The 5588-nt window shown below is 39.1% G+C and overlaps 1 non-coding gene across 1 annotated transcript; it reads right to left on the bottom strand.

Annotated features, from left to right (window-relative positions):
• Positions 1-1567: 1567 nt before the first annotated feature.
• LOC138988677 (U6 spliceosomal RNA) lies at positions 1568-1670 on the bottom strand. Its single transcript, XR_011464945.1, has one exon. It is a non-coding gene; the product is annotated as a U6 spliceosomal RNA (small nuclear RNA).
• Between the last annotated feature and the right edge of the window lie 3918 nt (positions 1671-5588).

Below are 5588 nucleotides of genomic sequence, written 5' to 3'. Positions count from 1 at the left end.
ATGATTTTATGGCCTTATGTGGGAGCATTATACAGCACTATAGAACTGCGATGACACTTTTTAGTCACAGTAATAATGACATATGGCACTGTCTTCATAACCCTTCCATTTGGGAGAAAACAATTTTCTACTTATTTTCTTAAAACATAGGGGCTGAGTGACTGCTGCAGCTTCTGAAATGGACACTCAACATTAATGAGCTCTAGCCTATGGTGACCTATTCAGAATGGAAGGCTCACAGTGTGACATTCCGTTTAAGTGGGCTAAATGATTGGACATTAGTCACAGGAGTTTAAAGGTCTGAAGAGATGGCAAAATATTATTAATTCAATATCTCTTTAATGCTAAAAAGTATGGCCAGAGGGACCCTTTGACAATTTCTTGGGCTATCAGAATACCTAATTGGAGATTAATCTCTAATAACCTCTTAATACCATTCAGAAGTTTAAATGAAGCCCAAACAAGAAAGAAATTGTGAGTTCAGCAGTGTCATTTACAGCTAATGCTATGGAAAACTATTTAATTCATTACAGAGGCAGAGAGGCCCACTTTCAATTTCTGCCCTATTTCTGTCTGGCCAATTAAATATAGTGCTGGCTAAACACGAAAATTGAAAAATGGGAACTCCTGCACCAAGCATTAACTTCTTTAAAGACGTTCTAGACTGATGCTTCAGGTTTCAGGCTAGCCATCAGTCCCCTGAAATCCACCTTCCTTGGCACCCCAGGCTAAGATAGAACCTAGTATTCTTTATAGCACTTAATAGAACTGAAATTTTTCTTAAAAAAAAAAAAAAATCTGTCACCTCCCACAAAAACAAACTCCATGGGAACAAGTGATTTAACTTGCTTCTCGATGTACCATAGCATATGGGAAAGTACCTGAGTTGCTAAATAGGTTCTTATTCACTGAAAAAAAAAAAAAATGAATGAAAAAAAAATATGTGAATGAATGAATGAATACACATGAAGGCCTGATTTTGAAATCTATCATGAATGTTTTATCATTGCTCCTGCCCTACAAATAGTGATACTCTGCTAGCACATAGTTTTAGAGGAATGAAAAGATCTTTTACACCTAGAGGGTTGCAGCCGTTTAGGAAAGCTGTATCTGAGAGTCATGGAGGTCCATCACTACACTGCTCCTCTATGTGTGATCCCACATTTAGCTCAGGATGCAGCCATGAAAGGAAGGCAGGGACCTTAATATTTGTTCTCCAAGTTTGTTTAGTCAGTCTGGTTTCTTAGCACCCCTTGTTTCATCTTCATTTAGTCTCTGAGGAAGCTGTCTGGTTTCTGGAGTAAGAAGTCCCTAGGCATTCTAACCAAGCAGGTAAAGACCAATGTAATAGAGTTTGACCCTATTTTTGGGTATTAGACTACTGACTTTTTTTTTTTAATTGAAGTACTGTTGATTTATAATGTGTTAATTTCTGCTGTACAGCAAAGTGATTCAGTTATACATATATTCTTTTTATAATGGTTTATTATAAGAGATCGAATATAGTTTCCCATGCTAGTTGTTTATTCATTCCACATATAGTGATTTGCATCTACTAGTCCCAAGCAAAACAATGGAATACTTCATGAATCTTCATGTCATCCTTATGCTGGGGCCATGCTAATATTCTAACTTTACTATGAAGTATGAAAGTGTTTGGAGAAGGCAATGACACCCCACTCCAGTACTCTTGCCTGGAGAATCCCATGGACGGAGGAGCCTGGTAGGCTGCAGTCCATGGGGTCGCTGAGGGTCGGACACGACTGAGCGACTTCACTTTCACTCTTCACTTTCATGCACTGGAGAAGGAAATGGCAACCCACTCCAGTGTTCTTGCCTGGAGAATCCCAGGGACAGCAGAGCCTGGTGGGCTGCCATCTATGGGGTCGCACAGAGTCAGACACGACTGAAGTGACTTAGCAGCATCAAAGTGTTAGTCACTTAGTAGTGTCTGACTCTTTGTGACCCCATGGGCTATGACAAACCAGGCTCCTCTGTCCATGGGATTCTCCAGGCAAGAATACTGGAATGGGTTGCTATTTCCTTCTCCAGGGGATCTTCCTGACCCAGGGTTAGAACCTGGGTCTCCTGCATTGTAGGCAGAATCTTTACTGTTTGAGCCACTAGGGAATGTATTTTAGTATATGTGCTGTCAAAGAAAGCATACCACTGACTTCTTTTAAACCTCAGTTTCCCCTTTCCCGTTAGCTCCACATCCAGACAGGTTGATAATAAAGTTGGTACACGTGCCCTGCTGTGGCCCTCTTGGAACATTCCAACTTCACAAATCACAAACCAAACCTAGAAAATGCCCTAATCTTACTCCTTAACCATAATAAAGGCCATTTCTCTGGGACATTTCTGTGCTTCCCCTGCCCTTCCCAGTAATCCCTTGTATGACTAATAAACTTTCTTTCAATTTCCCTAAGTTCTCCATAGCCTACCTATTAACTGGAAGACGGTCCAACCCATGTCCTTGGGTGATCACAAGGTAGCCAGTCTGACATAAACTGCTTTCACCATTGACCTGCTTTGTACCCCAAAATAATTTGGGTACATTTGTGATGAGTTTATCACCAAGAAGCCCTTGCTAAAATACAGATTGGACTTAATGACTGTATAACTGTTGGCTTCATGGAAAGAAATTCTAAAGGAAAATGTTTTAAACAATAAAATGATAATCTAACACATGGCTAAAAGACCCGTGGGTATCACCTGGAGCTGGAACCTGGGTAGATGGGAAAGGCTGTGCAAAAAGATATGAATGTTGTCAGCAGAGGAGTAAAAAGGAGATAGGAGGTAACTTCCTCAATTTACTGTCTTGCCCTATCTATCCCTAAATTTGTGGCTCAGCTGGTAAAGAATCCGCCTGCAATGAGGGAGACCTGGGTTCGATCCCTGGGTTGGGACAATCCCCTGGAGAAGGGAAAGGCTACCCACTCCAGTATTCTGGTCTGGAGAATACCGTGGACTGTATAGTCCATTCGATTGCAAAGAGTCAGGCATGACTGAGTGACTTTCACTTTAATGATATTTTGAGGGTTTATATTAAAGGTCTGATTTCTGATTACATGCTAATATGCATACTTTCCTTCTCCCTTCCTTCTTCTCTTTCACCCTTTCTTTTATAATTTTTTAATTTCCAAGTTTGACCTAGTGTTCAAGTTTTAGAATGATAAAGAAAGTATGTAACAATGGCACAACATGAAGCACTGACCAAGGAGCTTCATGTACCCTTTGAGGATCAGCAAATTTTTGACTTGTTGCCTGGCCTTCATGAGTCCACTGTTTCCTAAGTGGAAGTTGCTTTGGTGGGGACAGAAAATAAAAAATGTCAAATGTGAGACTCAGTGTACAAAAGCCAAAAATAGAATTAAGGAAAAAAAAAAAAAAACTTTTGAAGAATATTTACCAAGATATATACTTCAGTGTACTTCAGCTGTGATTCCTCTAAGACAGTCTAATGTCACCGACATTACATGGGACCTGCTGCTGCTGCTGCTAAGTCGCTTCAGTCGTGTCCGACTCCGTGCAACCCCAGAGACGGCAGCCCGCCAGGCTTTCCCGTCCCTGGGATTCTCCAGGCAAGAACACTGGAGTGGGTTGCCATTTCCTTCTCCAATGCATGAAGGTAAAAAGTGAAAGTAAAGTTGCTCAGTCGTGTCCGATTCCTAGCGACCCCATGGACTGCAGCCCACCAGGCTCCTCTGCCCATGAGATTTTCCAGGCAAGAGCACTGGATTGGGGTGCCATTGCCTTCTCCACATGGGACCTGAGCCCTGCCTATATGTTCTTTGCTGTCTTTGTTCAGTTGCTCATCTATGTCTGACTCTTGGCAACTCCGTTGACTGTAGCCTGCCAGGCTCCTCTGTCCATGGAATTTTTCAGGCAAGAACGACGGAGTGGGTTGCCATTTCCTTCTCCTGAGGATCATTCTGGCCCAGGGACTGAATGCACGTCTCCTATGTCTCCTGCTTTGCAGGCAGTTTCTTTATCACTGGATCACCAGGGAAGCCCCTATCTACCGTAGAAGGCACCAAACTTGGCTGAGAGTTTCTAAAACCAAGATGGTTTGGGAGGATAGAGCACGGCTAACCAAATTATCCCCAGTCTATGTAACAGGGCAGGCGAGCTGCTACTTGTTTTCCTGTGGAACCAAAGATGGTGGTGTTCTGACATTGATTATTAATAGCTGACAGGTAGAAATTTCACATGTGGCACAAAGATGCCAAAGAAGAAAACAACACATCACTGTGGATGGAAAATAAATTGGAACAAAGAAGGTTTAGCAAATACTGACAAAATGTTTAGAAAGTCAGATGAATCTAGAGGAGATGCTGGTAGAAGTGGAGGGAGTGGAGTAAGTACTGAATTAAGTAGTTTAATCCTAAAATAAGTGAGTCCACATAGAATGGACTAAGACTGTATGTTTGGCCCTCAGGGAAAAGGAAAGCTCAAGACAAGGTTGAGTTGTAGAAAAAAGAATCACATTTTTATTCCTGCATATTTTAGTGATTGAGAAATATCAATTCCTACATCTCCAATTAACATCTATGTTAGAAACTAGCTTGTTAACTTTGTCTTAGAGAATTCTTTCAACCAAGAATTTACTGAAATACCACTGACTATTTTACTAAATAACATTCTGAAAGCAAAATGAGCAAGTCACCAAGGACAAATCTTGTCCTCTGGTAGATTCTGCATAAATGATTTCTGTTAGCTTCCTTTCATCAAGATTTTTGCCAATTAATTCATAAATATTAGCATTTCATTAATTGCACCAATATTAACATTGCATGTCAGTGGGGATTTTTAAGCAAATTTCTAATTACATTCAAAAAGTAAAACAAAGAAAAAGTTTTCTAATAACGTTGGTATTAGCAGGCACTAGAATTGGTTTTGTCTTGAGTACACATACATTCTAGTAAAAAAATCTATTGCTCTGAGTTTTAATGATCGATTTTATGGGTATTTTATGAATAACACATACTGAGTACCATAAATTGGATAATGAATTTCAATGCTTGGGATGAATTTAAGAAGCAATTTATGCATCTTATGAATCTCTCTTTTTTTAAAATCAACAGAAAATCAATTTCTAGGAAGTAAAATATTTTCTACATGTTTATTTAAGTACTAATCTATAATGCAAGTGAATTATAGGCATAATTCAAGTATACTTTTGTTTTAATAATTTTTTCCAAAAGAAAAAAAAATATGGTCTAATAAAGGAGGGAGATTTTTTGAGAAAACATCTTATTTTTAATTTTCATAAGTCAAACACTTTTACTATTTTAAAATTTGATGTATAATACTGAACTTTATGCTAATTTACCATAATTTAATTTGTTTTACATATAAATTGTTTTCACACTAGCAACATGCTACAGGAACTAAAATAAGAATTCATTTGTTTAATAATCCCTTTATAGAAACTCCTGAGGTCTAATGAGGCGGGAATCTGAGAAGTAGTGACTTTGGGGCTTCAATTGGCATTTTGTTTGTTTATTTTATCCCTTGTCAGACTCATTTTAATTTCCATGGGGAATCCTCATAACTTAAGGGAAATTGTGAAGATGAATAACAAA

Source organism: Bos mutus, chromosome 7 (assembly GCF_027580195.1).
Source record: "Bos mutus isolate GX-2022 chromosome 7, NWIPB_WYAK_1.1, whole genome shotgun sequence".
Lineage (NCBI taxonomy): Eukaryota > Metazoa > Chordata > Mammalia > Artiodactyla > Bovidae > Bos > Bos mutus.
Note: the sequence above shows the minus strand (reverse complement) of the source record. Positions and strands in the feature narration are given on the sequence as shown.